This window comes from Mandrillus leucophaeus, unplaced genomic scaffold (genome assembly GCF_000951045.1).
Source record: "Mandrillus leucophaeus isolate KB7577 unplaced genomic scaffold, Mleu.le_1.0 Scaffold327, whole genome shotgun sequence".
Taxonomy (NCBI): Eukaryota; Metazoa; Chordata; class Mammalia; order Primates; family Cercopithecidae; genus Mandrillus; species Mandrillus leucophaeus.
In genome coordinates, this window is record NW_012103443.1 from 2434033 (window position 1) to 2452407 (window position 18375).

The window sequence follows — 18375 nt, forward strand, 5'->3', positions numbered from 1 at the left end:
TCTATCAAAAGTATTTTAGAGAATCTCTCAATTCTATCCGAAATGATGTTATTCTGATAATAAAGCTCAGATCTGCAACTTTAATGTTATACATTCTTCACTGCAATAAAATTAATGACTGGTTTTTCCTGACAATTTATAGGAATGGTATCTTTCATCATACCACCTACATTATCCTCCAATACCTGCAATACTTTTCTTTAGTAACTGTATTTCTGATAAGATTATGATTTGATGGGAAACAATTGAAAATATATCTGATCTAATCAAATTGAGTCGGCTTACTATTGCTCTCAGGTGTTGCTTATCTTCACGAATGATTAATATCTATTGACTTTGTTCTTAGGTGATTTTAAATCGTTTCAGTTCTCTTCAGCATGAACTGTAGCTTCTCATCATGGATGCACATAGTAACTGCATTCTCAGAAGATTTATGCAATTAACCAATTGATGCAAGGTTTCTTTTTCTTGAAACTTTTTAGAAGACGACAATATTTCTCTGGATTCAGTTCTAGCTGAGTCAGAGAACCCTGAACTCATACAAACTCAAACCCTCATACAAACATAAACATTGCTTTGTATTTATCCCAAAAAACAAATACCTGTCCGGGTATGGTGGCTCACGCCTGTAATCCCGGCACTTTGGGAGGCCGAGGTGGGCGGATCACGAGGTCAGGAGTTCAAGATCAGCCTGGCTAACACGGTGAAACACTGTCTCTACTAAAAACAAAATTAGCTGGGCGTAGTGGCGAGCACCTGTAATCCCAGCTACTCGGGAGGCTAAGGCAGGAGAATTGCTTAAAACTGGAAGACGGAGGTCGCAGTGAGCCAAGATTGTACCACTGCACTCCAGCCTGGGCAACAAGAGTGAAACTCCATCTCAAAAAAAAACCAAAAAAACAAAAACAAAACAAAACAAAACAGAAATACCTTATGGTCTGGGTAGGAGTACCTATAGGAAATTACTGAAGTTATTACGTAAAAATTCTGCTTTAGTCATCCTTGAGGATTACTTTAACTCTTTAATCTGTGAAATTATCTTAAGCATTCTTAACATGTTAAATCACAGGGTTTTAGCTCAGATTTCCAAAGAGCCATATTTTTTGGTCCATAGTGAGTATAAATTTACGGTTGTATTTGCGTTCTGATTCTCCGATATTTGAACTTGGCCATCTGTGAGTGCCACTCTTGTGAGACTATAAAACACCCACTAAATAGGAACAAGGATAACCAGTTCTACCAAAAACATTACCAACCAAATCTCCCCACTTCTTTTTTTTGGACTTTCCTTTTGCTTTCAGCCTATTAAACTCTAAAGCAGAGATTTAACATTTCCCTATTATTCTGCTTTGCCTCACGTACTGAAATGACCACACAGCACTCCACTGGATCTTTTCAGTTGTTCGTGAATTAAAATAATGCCCACATTTTACAGTTTTTGGAATAGTCTCAGCAATGCATCTGTAGTTTCAGGACCTGTATTTACAAGATCAAGATACTTTTAGGTGTTTCAAAAATAGCTGGTTTTTTGTTTTTTGGTTTGGGTTTGTGTTTTGTGGGTTTGGGGCTTTGTGTTTTTAATTTTTTTTGCATAGAATACTACACAGCCATAAAAAAGGATGAGTTCATGTTCTTTGCAGGGACATGGATGAAGCTGGAAACCATCATTCTCAGCAAACTAATACAGGAATAGGAAACTAAACACTGCATCTTCTCACTCATAAGTGGGATTTGAACAATGAGAACACATGGACACAGAGAGGGGAACATCACACACTGGGGCCTGTCGGGGGCTGGGGGGCCAGGAGAGGTATAACACTAGGAGAAATACCTAATGTAGATGACGGGTTGATGGGTGCAGCAAACCACCATGGCACATGCATACCTGTGTAACAAATCTGCACATTCGCACGTGTATCCAATAACTTAAAGTATAGTAAAAAAAAAAAAAAAGAAGAAAAAGTCACAATGTTTTGAGCCTGGTGTAAATGCCAGGAATATTATATGGACTTGGTATCTGCATCTCGTTAATTTTACCACACAACACTGTGGCATTCAAATAATGAATAATATCTGTCAGGATAAGAACTTATATCCTCTGTGATTTTTTAAAGATATGTGATTTCTAAAATAAACTTTTTGCATATAATGATTTTAAAAAAGAAATGTGTCAACTTGTGGAAAAGTTGAATTAAACCAGAGAAGTAATATTTTCCAAATTGTTAATGCATGATGCTACAAACTCAGGCATCAGTAAAAAGATTGATTCAGAATATAAGATAAGTCAACAGATTTTAATGTGAGATAGTATGAAAAGTTCACTTATATGGTTTCAGAACACATTATAACTAACCCTAAGAAACTAACTTCTGTCAAGTTTTGATGTAGTGTCAAAGAAGAATTATTTAAACAGCCTACAATTATTTAAAGAGCCTACTAAAATATCCTCCCTCCTTGAACTACATATTCATGTAAGGCCAGATTTGTTTCATCTGCTTTAGAACAATATATGGAAACAGATTGGATGCAGAAGGATATTTGAGACTCTAACTGCATCAATGTAAAACAAGACCACTTTTCTCACTAAATTTTGTTGTGTTTCAGAAAATTAATTATTCTTCATAAATATATTATGTATGTTAATATGAGTTTATGTATTTTTATGGTATAAACTTAATTTTAAAATTAATACTTTTGCTGAGTTTTAATTTCTAATAGGGTAAATATCAATAGATTTAACCAACATAAACAAAACCAAAGAGTTCAGTAATTTACAAGAGTAGAATGATGTTCTAAGACCAAAAAGTTTAAGCACTGCTGTTTTAAACAACTGCTATTATTGTTGAGTTTTAGTAATACATGTAATTATCAAATTAGTACATTATTATCACTTGCTCTGTAATAAGCATTTTATTATTTGCATATGTTAATTCGGAGGACTCTACTTCTACAGTTAGCTCAATTACACACAGACTCGGCTACATGCCTTCATTTGAAAAAGTTCATAACGATCGACAGTTGAGCTTGCTTGACACATCGTTCCTGTTTCCACCTCTGTGGTACTACACACTCCAGCATTTAAATAGTGAATTCAAAATAAAACAATGAGAAAAGTGATTGTAAAAACAAAGAGAACACAAGTTACTTCAATTCTGTCATTCAATGTGACTATTTGGAGCTTTCATTTCTGTTAAAATTTTAAAATAATTAAACAGTGTTAACTGTGAAGTGTAATTGTTTTAGTAAGAGTAAATTTAGTTCCTACATGAAATATTTTGCTAAATTTTAATAGAATCTATAAAATGGAATATATTCTTTTTTAAATTGTTCTTTTTTTAAGCTAAAATATTAAGAAAACAATTTTTACTGATTATTACTTTATTATTAAACAATAATTTTTATAGAGGAGGGGGGTGGTTAACAAAAGATCCTCTTGGGGTGTCATATACGCTAAGTATATCACTGCTAACACCATAATAAATGGTCACATGTGGGATGTTTTCTCCCTGAGTTCAGCATCAAGAACTTCTTGTTGTTGTATTTAATTGAGACGGTGTCTCACTCTGTCACCCAGGCTGGAGTGCAGTGGCATGATCTTGGCTTACTGCAGCCTCAGCCTCCTAGACTCAAGCAATCCTTCCACTTCAGCCTCCCAAGCAGCTGGGACTATAGGTGATGCCACCATGCCAGGATAATTTTTGTATTTTTAGTAGAAAGGAGGTTTCACCATGTTGTCCAAGCCAGTCCCAAATTCCTGGGATCACGTGATCCGCTCACCCTGGCCTCCCAAAGTGCTAGGAAGGATTTGTTTTTCAAGGATGGCTATAGCACCTTTATTCATCTGTCCTCTTTTGTGTCTGACTTTTTTCACTCAAAATTATGACTGTGAAATTCATCCATGTTGTTACATGTACCAAGTAATTAATTTTATTTAATCCTATCAATCTGGTGTCATTTTTCACAACCCTGCTTATGTCATCTCTTCAGTGAAGTCCCCTCAACTCCTTAGGCAATTATAACATTTTGTAAAGCACTTTTCACATTGAAACTAGCCTATCATCTCTTTTGAGCTAGACAGCTGGGGAACCCATCTCCTAGTCTAAGGCTTGACACATAACAGTATCTCCTTTATTGTATTAGGGTTCTCCAGCAAAACAGAATATGATATATATATGTATATACGTATACACATGTATACACACACACACAAACACACACACACACACACACACACGTGTTTCAGTTCAAGGTGGGAAAAATCCGAGGTCCTAACTCAAAAGCAGTCAGGCAGGAGAAATTCCCTCTTATTCAGCTTTTTTGTTCTATTTAGGCCTTCGACTAATTGGATGAGGCCTACCAACATTAGAGAGGGTAATCTGTTGTACTCAGTCTATTGATTCAAATGTTAAACTGATCCAAAAACACCCTCACAGAAAGACCCAGAGTAATATCTGACCAAATATCTGGGTGCCAAATGGGCCACTCAAAGTGATACATTAAAATTAACCATCACAGCCCGGCTCAGTGGCTCACGCCCATAATCCCAACACTTTGGGAGGCCAAGGCAGGCAGATTGCCTGAGCTCAGGAGTTCGCAACCAGCCTGGGCACCACGGTAAAATGCCGTCTCTACTAAAATACAAAACATTAGCTGGGCGTGGCAGCATGTGACTGTAATCCCCAGCTACTTGGGAGACTGAGGCAGGAGAATTGCTTGAACCCATGAGGCGGAGGTTGCAGTGAGCCGAGATCGCGACACTGCACTCCAGCCTTGGTGACAGAGCAAGACTTTGTCTCAAAAAATATAAATAAATAAATAAATAAAAATAACCATCACATTTGTTAATATTTGTTAAATAACTTGGTCTTTCCGTCGGTATCTCAGGAAATAAATAGACATGTAAGAGTCATATTTACAAAGTAGAATAAAATAAGGGCTAATGAGGGGTACACAGAATTCAAGTTTCACTCCATCTAAAAATTAACTTCTTATCTGAGGAGCAAAACACAAATAAAATTTTGATAGGAGAGGACTTGTGTAGTGGGGACACGATTGTATTGAGGCAGCTTCAGCATAGCAGGTTTTTCCCCAGTTTAGATTCAGATCACAATTGGAGAGCAGCCTTTGACTAAAGAAGGTTTCTGAGATGGATACTCAGATAACTAAATGCCCAGGATGTTCCCCAACCTGGGGGCAATTTTAAAAATTTTCCAGTGCTGGAATATTTTCTGTTGTTGTCCTCAGGGATCAGTCTTGGCTGTGAGTTAGTTACCATGGAGACCAACTAAGTCTTATGTTTTTCCCTTAGCATTGTTTAAGAAAATCCAGACAGTTACCTATCGAGAAAGTATTCTAATATGTGGCTATGTGGCTTTACACCAAAACAGATGACTAGGTCCTTTGTAAAAAAAAAAAAAAAAAAAAAAAAAAAAAGCAATGGCATTTGTACAACAATGTGTAGGCTACCATGCTCCAAAAATGCAAAACTTGGTAAGTAATTATATGCTATTTTTACTGTATTTCACTTTCCTAATTTCCAAGTAAAAAGTGTTTATTTTAGAAAATTTGAAAAATAAGTTAAAACCCCAAAAGGAAATTTAAAATCACGTATAATCATTTTTCTCCTTTTGTGGTGGAAAATAATATAAAGTAAAACATGTGTAAGCGTTTTCCTCTTCCCCTCCAATCTCACCACCCCCATCTCTGAGATAGCCACCTTTTTCAGTTTGGTCCTCATCAGTCTTGCCAATTTCTCTCCTGTTTATTCATTTATTGATTCAGCAAATACTTACTGAGTGAGCACCTTGAGCCAGACTTGATTCTAGACACTGGTATTTCATTGAATCCAATAAGATCCCTGTTCTCATGGATGTTTTATAAATTCTAGTGAGAGAAGACAAAAAGTAAATCAGTAGACAAATTAATAAACAGAAAAATACTGGCTAACAATAAGCATTATGCAGAAAATAAAAAGGTGCTATCATACCTGAGACTAAACTATGACAATAAAATCAGACCTGTGAAGATTGAGGGAAAATATTGCAGGTGCAGAAAACAGTAGTAAAAAGGCCTTAAAGTAGATAAAGAAGGCCAGTGTGTGTAGCTCTGTAGTAGGTAGGAGTAGAGGGAGTAAGCAAGAGAGAGTTATGCGATGAGAGGTGAACATGGGACAACTCATGGAGGGATTTGGGGAAGGTAAGTATTGAAAAAGTCTGGTTTCGGCCGGGCACGGTGGTTCACACCTGTAATCCCAGCACTTTGGAGGCCGAAGCGGGTGGATCACCTGAGGTCAGAAGTTCAAGACCAGCCCAGTCAACATGGTGAAACCCCGTCTCTACTAAATATACAAAAATTAGCCAGGTGTAGTGGCAGGTGCCTGTAATCCCAGCTACTTGGGAGGCTAAGGCAGGAGAATCGCTTGAACCTGGGAGGCGGAGGTTGCAGTGAGCCGAGATCATGCCACTGCACTCCAGCCTAGGCAACAAGAGTGAAACTTCATCTCAAAAAAAAAAAAAGGAAAAAGAAAAGAAAAAGGAAAAAGAAGTCTGGTTTCTAAGTGCAAGAGAAAGCCACTGAAGAGTATTAACAGGGGAAGGATATGCTCTGATTTATATTTTTCACATTTTCACTCTGGCTTGACTGTGGAAAATAGATTTTGGGCAGAGATTCCCAGCATGAGATCCATAGACACTCCTAAGACATTCGTAGATAGAATTTAGGAACTTCATTACCTTGAATGGGAGAAAATTACCTGGCGAGCCCCTCAAAGAAGGAAAAAACCTCAGAATTACTCTATTTGTCAACCCTACAATTCATCTTCCCAAAATATCTAAATCATTGTCTCTGGCTTCAGGAGGGTAGTGGGATCCTCAATTATGATAGCAAGATTCTTCCTTTTTCTGTTTCTTCTCTATAATTGTGTTTAAAACTAAATCCTGTTGGAGGCCTACTTGCATAAAGGACTTATACAAAGAGAAACCTAGGCTTATGGAAGGTGACCAGATTGAGAGTAACTTGGGGGGTTAGGGTAAGAGTCCCCACAACTTGAACTTAGCACCTCCATAGCCCACCCCATCTTATCTGTGATTTTGGCTCCCTGCTGCCAACAGCAAAAGGAAAGCAGAAGTAAAAAAATACTTTGGAATAGGGCAGGAGAATGAGGCTTAGGACGCACATCTCGAGAGAAAGAATCAAATGCTACTTGAAACTGTTTAGCAGTATTTCCCAAACATGAGCACTTGTGAAAAACAAATTCCTCGGCTCCACCCTAGCCACATTAACTTGGAGTTTCTAAAGCTGGGACCCAAGAATCATTGCTAGCAATTATAATGATCAGCCAGTCTGGACAACATGGATTATCTGTGGGGAAAGAAATCTAGAAGAACCCATGGAGCACAATACTCAACAGGTTCAGACTCGAGAAAGTACAATGTGACTCTCATAGCTCTCACATGTGGTTTTCGGTTTAAATAATTATGGGCATCTTCACTGGCAGGTTATTAGAAGGGTGACTAGCATATTCATACACTAAACAATTTATATTAAATGAAACTGCTGAGATTACTGACATTGAAAAAGAGAATGACTTATGTATCTCCCATTGTACCCTTCAAGATGTAAAATTATTTCCTTTCATGCTGCCAGAACAAGTGGACTCCATTTGGTGTTGCCCAAGACCAAACAATTTATTAAATGACACTTGGAAACCCTAATAAAAGTGATTAATATGTGTGCACTCCAAGTTCTGAGTACGTTTTTCAGATAATCTATTGTTTCTACATTCAGAGAACTGACTCTGTGTGTGTGTGTGTATGTGTGGCCAGGTATGGTGGCTCATGCCTGTAATCCCAGCTCTGTGGGAGGCTAAGGTGGGTGGATCACCTGAGGTCAGGAGTTCGAGACCAGTCTGGCCAACATGGCGAAACCCCGTCTCTACTAAATATACAAAAATTATCCAGGTATGGTGGCGGGTGCCTGTAATCCCAGTTACTCGGGAGGCTGAGGCAGGAAAATTGCTTAAACCCAGGAGGCGGAGGTTGCAGTGAGCCAAAATGGTGCCACTGCATTCCAACCTGGGCAACAGAGTAAGACTCCATCTGAAACAACAACAACAACAAAACAAATGTGCACATATGTGCATGCAAAGTTTTTGTAGAAGGAGGGTTCTCTTTTTCCAATAGAATTACAGAATATTAGAGAATTAGAATTGGCAGTATCATCTAGTCACCCGACTTTAAATACTATTTATATACTTCCAGCTCCAAATTCATATCTCTAGCTCTAACCTTCCCCTGATCCTCAGATTCTTATACCCAACGGTTTACTTGACATCAACACTTACTTTAATATACATCTAAAAGTTTACAAGACTAAAACTAAACTTTGGATTCTCAACTAATGGTAGCAAAGCTCTTGCTTTTTCATTTTTTTCTTTAAGGCCATGTTTAAATCTAAACATGGCTTCCTATTGGAAGTCAACTTATGTAAAGGACTTATACAAAGAAAAACCTAACCTTATGAAAAAAAGACTAGGCTTATGGCAAATAAGGCATCTCCTTTTTTTCCCATCTCATTTTATAGCAACTCCTTTTTCCCAGGTGCTCGGTCATCCTTAATTCTTGTTTCTCTCCCATTCCTCATCCAAATCCTTTAAGCAGCCCTTTCTTTCTTTTGTTTTCTTTTTTTGTTTGTTTTGTTTTTGAGACAGAGTCTCACTCTGTCATCTAGGCTGCAGTGTGTTGGTGGCGTGATCACCGCTCACTGCAACCTTGACCTCCTGGGCTCAGGTGATTCTTTCACCTCAGCCTCCTGGGTAGCTGGGAACACCCAAGATGCCCGTGCCACCACAACCAGCTAATTAACCAATCCTTTCTACTTCCCCTTTAAAAATATATCCAGAATCCACCCACTTCTCAACACCTTCAGTGTAAACATCCCTAGCCTTACCTGGATAAGTGTAGGAGGCTTCTAACTGATCCCCTTTACTTCTACACTTGCCCCTCTTCCATCTACTTTTAACACAGCAGTGAAGGGTTCTTGATTGTTTTATTTTTATTATGAAAAATTTCAAACAAATACAAAAGAAAGGATAATAATGTAATAAAACTCCCATACCTTCTCATCATCAGCTTCAACAGTTGTGGCCATTTATGTTTGATCTACATCGCTGTCCACTTTCTCCTCACCACAAAAGAGAGTGGGGTGGGGAAAAACCATTGAATGACTTTCTATCTCATTCAAAACAAAATCCAAAATCTTTTCTGTGGCATGCAAGTGCTCTCATGCTCCCTCTTGCTTACTCCCTCCCCATAAAATTAACCTCCTGGGTTTTTCTCAAACACGTTAGGATGGTTCTGTCTCAAGGACCTTGCACTTTGTTTCCTGGAATTCACATTCCCCTAACCCCTAGATATTCCCCTGCCAGGCATGTTCCCTCTCTTCCTTTAGGTCTTCACCTTGTCAATTTAAGTTTAGACTAAAGCTACCTTCTTATTTAAGTTTGGCCTGAAGTTCTCTCCATACATAGTGAAAATAATCTAACTGGATGTATAAACAGACTGTAACCTACTCTTGTACCAATTACAGGGTTTGGCCAATCATAGGCTGCCAACTATTAAAATCATGTTGACATAAGGCAAACACCAAACAATAACCAATTCAGCTATTTCTAAACCTCACTTTCATCTTTGACACATAAATATTGTCTTATCATGTGGCAGCCCCAGAGTCACTCTGAACCTGTTCTGGTTCTGTGGGCTGCATAGCTCATGAATCATTCTTTACTCAATTAAAGTTTGCTCAATTTAATGTGTCTGAAGTTTCCTCATAACAACTGCAGCATTTCTTACTGCCTGGTTTTGCTGACACACGACAAACTTCAAATATTCCTCTGCCCTTTGAGATTCCTGCAAATTGGCTGCTAAGAGCCATAGTTTAAAAGTCTGCACTGTTCACTTTCTGGCTACTCATCCTTTTACACATATGTAAATTTCCATACAACACCTTATTCCTAACAAGATGCAACTACCCTTTGTAAAAGGCATTCTCACCCTTTCTCTGGGCTGAGTGATGTGCTCTCTGTTGCAACTAGTCCAACGGTGACCAATGAGCCCCCAAAAGCAAAGACAACAAAAACAAAAATGAATTAATGGGACCCAATTAAACAAAAAAGCTTCTGGACAGCAAAATAATTACCAGAGAAAATAAGTAACCAACAGAATAGGAAAAAAATATTTGCAAACTATACTCCAATAAAGGACTAATATCCAAAATCTACTGGGCACTCAAAAAAAGTCAGCAAAGAAAAACCAGTCCCATTAAAAAGTGGGCAAATGATGTGAACAGACATTTCTCAAAAGAAGATACACAAATGGCCAACAAACATGAAACAATGCTCAATATCACTAATCACCAGGGAAATGAAATGTAAATTAAACTCAACAGATACCGTTTTGAAGAAGGAATACTTTCCAATCCTGCAGGAAGGTCAAAGCAACTCATTGTAAGACAGGATAAGCACTCTGAATTTTATTAATAGTGTTGCACCATAACACTGTAAGACTTCAATAATTTTTTTTTGTTAAAATTTATTTTAACAATAAAAATGGCTTGTGAAGATACTTAATGACACTAAAGTGTACCCTTTTAAATGGATAGAATGCTGTTTTACGTCATATGAGTTTATCATGTAACAAAATTTAAAAATGGTCTTTTCAGCAGATCACCTCCTTCATCCTCTGAGGCTTTCTCTGTCCCACCTGCACCTCAAGGATCCAGGTGGACAAGCCTGAGGCCAGCCAGGTCCCTTTTTGTACCTGTGCCTCTGAAGATGCCATCGGACTATCAGCCCTGTGTGTTTATTTACTCGTAGATGCAGTCATCTATTGACTCACCGCTGTCTGATCCCAATACCCAGGAGAAGGCAGTTGCAGTGGGCAATGAAGCACTGGCATCTGCAGAAAGTGCCTAGTCGTCTTTCCCAGCGTCCTCTGGGCCCGCGGTGTCTCCTGGAAGCAGTCGTCCTGGCACACCTGAAGAGTACACCTGCGCCTGCGCGGCTGTCAGCTCTGCTTTCTCGCACTGTGCCACTGCTAGAGGTCCGGGGTCAGCGGGAGACTGAGGCTCAGCTCTTGGTCTTACACCTCTCTAATCTTGCCTTTCTATGGAGCTCTGGTTCCCTGTCTTACTCAGGCTTTCCTTCTTTTAAGGCTCTAGAACTCCAAGGCCAGCTCCATCTTTTTACAACATTCAAGCTCCATCCCTTGACAGTGGCTCTTCCCCGACATCACCTAAGCCCTTCCTTGGACTCCCTTGGCCACTTTTCTAAGGATTCTCAACCCAAACACTTCTCTCAAATAGGAAACTCAGGCTAATGCACTGGCGGTTTAAAATATTTTGAACACCTCTTCAAAAGAAGGGTCTCACTATCCTGCATATTCATGACTGAGAAATCCAGTGTAACCAAATAAGATCTTTAAAAAAAAAAAAAAAAATGGCCGGGCGCGGTGGCTCCAGCTTGTAATCCCAGCACTTTGGGAGGCCGAGGGGGGCGGATCACGAGGCCAGGAGATGGAGACCCTCCTGGCTAACACGGTGAAACCCCGTCTCTACTGAAAATACAAAAAATTAGCCGGGCGAGGTGGCAGGCGCCTGTAGTCCCAGCTACTCGGGAGGCTGAGGCAGGAGAATCGCTTGAACCCGGGAGGCGGAGCTTGCAGTGAGCCGAGACCACGCCACTGTACTCCAGCCTGGGCGACACAGCGAGACTCTGTCTCAAAAAAAAAAAAAAAAAGAGTAGTGATACTTTTAATAACAATGAGTTGACATTTTTGAAAGCATTGGATGTGGCCATTTCAGTGATAAGTGGTTGACATGCATTGTCTCATTAAATTTTTAGCACATTTTCCTACAGTCGTTTCAAAGAGAATATTTAAGGTAGTAAAAGCTCAGGCTTCTGAAGTTCTGACAGTTGTCTTTTAAAAACACAGAAAGGGCAGGACGCGGTGGCTCATGCCTGTAATCCCAGCACTTTGGGAGGCTGAGGTGGGCGGATCACTAGGTCAGGAGTTCGAGACCAGCCTGGCCAATATGGTGAAACACCGTCTCTATTAAAAAACAAATACAAAAATTAGCCGGGTGTGGTGGTGCACACCTGTAGTCCCATCTGCTCCAGAGGCTGAGGCAGAAGAATCACTTGAACCTGGAGGCAGAGGTTGCAGTGAGCTAAGATCGAGCCACTGGACTCTAGCCTGAGTGACAGAGTGAGACTCCATTTCAAAAAACAAACAAACAAACAAAGACCACCGAAAGAAGGAAGGAAAGAAATGAAGTCATTAAGAGAATATTTTTAGTAAAATGTATATTATGAAAGGATTTCAAGGCATATGACAAATAGTATCATAATGTTATTGATTGAGCTACAGAGCAGGGAATATACAACTCCTGGACAAGTACAACTAATGAATACTCAGCCAGGCACAGTGGCTCACACCTGTAATCCCAACACTTTGTGAAGCCAAGGTGGGAGGATTGCTTGAGGCCAGGAGTTTGAGACCAGCCTGGGCAACATAGTGGAACCCCAATCTCTACAAAAAATTTTAAAAATTAGCTGGGTGTGTTTGGTGGTGCACACCTGTACTTCTAGCTACTCAAGAGGCTGAGGTGGAAGGATCACTTGAGCCCAGGAGTTTGAGGCCGCAATAAGCCATGGTCGCACCACTGCCCTGCACTCCAGCCTGAGCAACAGAGGAAGACTCTGTCTCTAACAACAGCAACATTAACAACAAAGAGTATTCGATGATTGGTTAACACTGAACACTTCCTATGGGCTAGTCATCAGACTGAATGGTTTATATGCTTTAATTCCATTTAATACTCACTACAACTCTATGGGAGTATCATTACTCTTTCTTTACCTTACAGGTAAGGAAGCTGAGGCACACATTCATTAAATAACTTTTCCATGGTCACATGGTAGTTAATCAATAGACATGGGAATTAAACTCCAGCAGATTCATATCAGTGCACTCCTGCTCAATGGCCATGTATACTGGCTCAACAGCAACCTGACTGGAGGACTTTGTCCTTATATGCTATTTCTGTTAATACTTTGGAGGAAGATGTGGATGGCATGCTGGTCAAATTTAAGCATAATCCAAAGCAGGAAGAAGGAGATAATGTATTAGAGGACAGAATCAGGATTCAAAATTAGTTCATCAGGCTTGTTTGGTGCTAGAGTAGATAAAAACTAACATTTTCAATTTAATGCAGGTTTCTCAACCTCGATCTTATTAACATTTGGGGCTGGATAATTTTTTCTTGTGAGGATCTGTCCAGCACATTGTAAGATGGTTGACAGCATCCCTGGCCTCTACCCACTAGATACTAGTGGCAGCTCCCAATTGCGACAAGCAAAAATGTCTCCAAACATTGCCAAATGTCACCAGGGAGGTAAAATTACTCCCAGATGAGAACAACTGACGTGGTCTTTACCACATATTATTTATAGTTAATTCTCACAATTGTGGTAAGAGGTAGGTAGATTGAAATTGAAACCAAAGTTATCTGATTACCAGGTGGCATACTCTCATCAAGACGAAATTAAGAAGAGATGAATGCAAATTTTTGCACTTAGAGCCAAAACAAACAAACCCCAAAACCAAAACAAAACACAGCATAAACCCATGATACAGTCTGAATATGCGTCCCCACCTAAATGTCATGTTAGAATGTAATCCCCAATGTTGGAGGTGGGAAATTGTGAGACATCTTTGGATGGGGGTGGATCCCCCGTGGATGGCTTGGACCAGTGCCTTGGTGATAAGTGAGCTCTCACTCTGAGCTCACAGGAGATCTGGTTGTTTAAAAATGTGTAGCACTGGCCAGGCATGATGGCTTACACCTGTAATCCCAGCACTTTGGGAGGCCCAGGTGAGTGGATCTCCTGAGGTCAGGAGTTCAAAACCAGCCTGGCCAACATGGTGAAACCCTGTCTCTATTAAAAATACAAAACTTGGCTGGGCACAGTGGCTTACACCTATAATCCCAGCACTTTGGGAGGCTGAGACGGGCAGATCACCTGAGGTCAGGAGTTCAAGACCAACCTGGCCAACATGGCAAAACCCCATCTCTAATAAAAAACACACACACACACACAAAAATTAGCACTGTGTAGTGGCAGGCGCCTGTAATCCCAGTTGCTCAGGAGGCTGAGGCTGGAGAACCACTTGAACCGGAGGTGGAGGTTGCAGTGAGCTGAGATCGTGCCATTGTACTCCAGCCTGTGCAACAAGAGTGAAATTCCATAAAAAAATTTAAAAAAGGGTGGCACTTCCCACCCCTGTACTCTTGCTCTTGCTCCTGCTTTCAGCAGGTGAGATGCCTGCTCCTGTTTCCCCTTCTGCCATGATTGCAAGTTTCCTGAGGCCTTCCCAGAAGCAGATGTCAGCACTATGTTTCCTGTACAGCCTGCAGAAACATGAGCCAATTACACCTCTTTTTAAACAATTTACCCAGTCTCAGATAATTTCTTTATAGTACTGCAAGAATGGCCTAATATAACCCAGGATGACAGAAGTATTAGAGTTAGCACATGTGGAAGAAAACACACGTTTTAGATGAGTACAGACTAAATAATAGTAGCCAACATTTATAGAGGGCTTATGCTTTTTCAGATTCTGCTATGTGCTGTGTACACTAATTCATTTAATCCTCAGAAGTATCCCAATGAGATTTATTGTCCTTATTTTAAAGATGAGGAAAGTGAAGCTTAAGGAAGTAGCATTGCATAGTAGCAGAGAAAAGTGATGATGCCATGATTTGATTTCAAGCAGTCTAACTTCAGAGTCAGTTCTTTTGACTATTAAATAATACTTCTCACAAAAGATACATATATTAATAGAAGGAATCATCACCGTAATGTGGCTGGGAGAAAAACACTAGTGCATATAAACAGAAATATATATAAGAGAAGTTATAGTCCTCCCCTGCTTTGATGGTTAGGATGTACATAATACAGGCATATCAGGTGGGATTACACAGGTTCTTAAGAATCTGGGCAATGGTGGCTCACACCTGTAATCCCAGCACTTTAAGAGGCAGTGGCGGGTGGATCACTAGGTCAGGAGCTTGAGACCACCCTGGCCAATATAGTAAAACCCCATCTCTACTAAAAATGCAAAAATTAGCAGGGTGCAGTGGTGGTGGGCGCCTATAATCCCAGCTACTCGGGAGGCTGAGGCAGGAGAATTGCTTGAAACCGGGAGGCAGAGGTTGCAGTGAGCTGAGATGGTGCCACTGCACTTCAGCCTGGGTGACAAAGCAAGACTGCATCTCGGCGGCTGGGAGAGGGGGAAAAAGAAAAAAGAACCTGATCAGATTGGTTTGAATCTACAGTACATACCTCACAAAAGGTCAAAGTCCTTCACGAGAATTCTGTAGATTCCGCTGTCTCTGGGCTCCTGTTGTACATAATTTGTTTGTATTTTCACTACATCAGCCCAGATCAGAAACTGAGCCTCCTTCTTTGGTTCACAAAACATAAAACCTGACCCAAAGCTTTCCAAAATATAGTAAACTTGATTATAAATTGTTACAGAATAAACACAGCAGCAAATTCTAAAAATCTCATAATAGACATTTGTGTACTGAAATCCCCTTAGGCAGAAAAACAGGACTTCCTTCTGAGTATGCCCCCTCTTCCTCCTCTCACCCTCACCGCATCCTCTTAAACTATAAATTTTCTTTCCTCTGTTATGAAGAGCAATCAATTCTTCCCAAACTGCAAGAGTCCCTTGTTTTTCCTATGGAAAATTGAAGTATTTGTTACATTTGGAATACTAACTATGTTATTTTCTGGTGGCTAGACGAGCAATTCTCAACTAAGGGCAGTTTGTCCCACAGGAGACATTTGTAGATATTTTTGGTGTCAAATCAGGGGAAAGGGGAGTGGTACTACTGGCATCCAGCCTTAAAGGCCAAGGATGCTACTAAGCAACATAGGATGCACAGGAACAGCTGCCCCCCTCACAACAAGGAGTTATTCAGTCCACAGTGATAGATCTGGTCTAGAACAATAGATCCAACGTGAGGAACACCAGGTCATCCATGAATGGAAGCTTCTCCAGGAGAAATTCAAAGATGATAATGAAAGAACTTAAGATTGTATTAGATAAAGGAATGACTGAAGGAGCCATAGATGTTTAATACAGAGAAGGGGAAACTTCGCAGAGCATGAGAACTGCTTTCAAAAATTTGAAGAGTCAGACAGGGCGCGGTGGCTCACGCCTGTAATCCCAGCACTTTGGGAGGCCGAGGCGGGCGGATCACGAGGTCAGGAGATCGAGACTATCCTGGCTAACACAGTGAAATCCCGTCTCTACTAAAAATGCAAAAACAACTAGCCGGGCATGGTGGCGGGCGCCTGTAGTCCCAGCTACTCAGGAGGCTGAGGCAGGAGAATGGCGTGAACCCAGGAGGTGGAGGTTGCAGTGAGCAAAGATCGCGCCACTGCACTCCAACCTTGGCGACAGAGTGAGACTCCGTCTTAAAAAAAAAAAAAAAAAAAAAATTGAAGGGTCGGGGCGAGGTGGCTCACGCCTGTAATCCCAGCACTTTGGGAGGCCGAGGCGGGCGGATCACGAGGTCAGGAGATCGAGACTATCCTGGCTAACACAGTGAAATCCCGTCTCTACTAAAAATGCAAAAACAACTAGCCGGGCATGGTGGCGGGCGCCTGTAGTCCCAGCTACTCAGGAGGCTGAGGCAGGAGAATGGCGTGAACCCAGGAGTTCAAGGGAGAGGTGAGTTATGACTGTCTCTTATACACATCTAGATGTGTATAAGAGACAGCAATAAAATCACTTGAAGGTGACACCTCGGAGTCTTGAGCCTGTCTTTTCTTCCTACTTATATCTATATTCATAGATAATTTTGGCATCTGAGAGAATTATTTTCTCCCACGGACTTATGCCAAGAGCTACCTCTGTTCAGAGAAAGCTTCTAGTTTTATGCAAGGAACTTGATCCATAGATGCATGCAATGCTAACAGACTAAATCCCTTACCTCCCTTCCAATTTTCCTCTGGGCTACAGAGTTCCTACATATTCTTAAGTCTCCCATATGATGATATAGGCTGTAGGAAATAATGCCTAGTTCATTAAAATAAAAATTGAAGTTTCCCCTCCACCCATGTTTTTATTACGAAAAATTTTAAATATGAAAGGTTGAAAGAATAATACAATAATCATTCATATGCCTATCATTATATTCAGCAATTTTTTTACATTTTGCCACTTAAAAATATTTTTATATGTATGTTTGCATACATATTTATATTTTTGTTTGAGAAATCATTTCAAAAGAAGTTACAGGCAACACCTCTTCAGCATGCATCTGCTAAAAGTAAGAAAATTATCCTACATAAATACAGTAAAAGTAGAAAATTATCCTACATAACTACAGTACCATTATCACATGTAAAAAATTAATACTAATTCCTCTTTATCATCCAATACACAGTCAACCTTCCAATTTCTCCAACAATCTCAAAAAGTCTCCTATAGCTGTTTTTTTTCCTCCAAAGTAGGAAGCAATCAAGTTTCTCTACTGCATTTGGTTGTTATGTCTCTTAAATATCTTTTCATCTAGAAATTGCCCCACCTCTTCTTTGATGATGAGTATTTTAACAGTCCAGGTCGTTGTGTTGTAGAATATCTTACCTTCTGGATTTGATTTACTGTTTATGATGTGTTCAACTTGATGCTCTATCACCTTTATTTACCATAAACTGGAAATTACATCTAAAGATCTGGTTCAATTTGGGTTAAACATTTTTGTCATACATATTTCATAGATGACACTGTGTAATTCATATTGCATCCCAGTAATAGTCACACAATATTTCCCTATCCCATTACTTGTATTGCTAAATTAGGTGAGTTGGTTAAGATGATAACTGTTAGGCTGTTTCCTAGTAAATATACCGTTTTCTCTTTATCTTAGGGGAATGCTTTGGTAACGTGGTAATGTCCCTTTTCCCAACAACCTTTCACTGAGTTATTTAGCATGTACTGATGTCCTTTGCCTGTGTCTATTATTTCATGGGGCAGAAAGGTGTGCAGAATGCTGACTTTGTAATTACATCACCTCTTCTACATTTATTTAGTTGGCAGTCTTTTGTAAAAGAGCATGTATTCTATTAACTGGAATGAAACTATATTTCCTTCTTATACAAGAAGTAAATGCTTATTTCTTTCTCTTTAATTAAAAAAAGAATGAGGCCAGGTGCAGTGACTCACACCTGTAATCCGAGCACCTTGGGAGGCCTAGGCGGGAGTATTGCTTGAGCCCAGGAGTTCAAGACCAGTCTGGGCAACA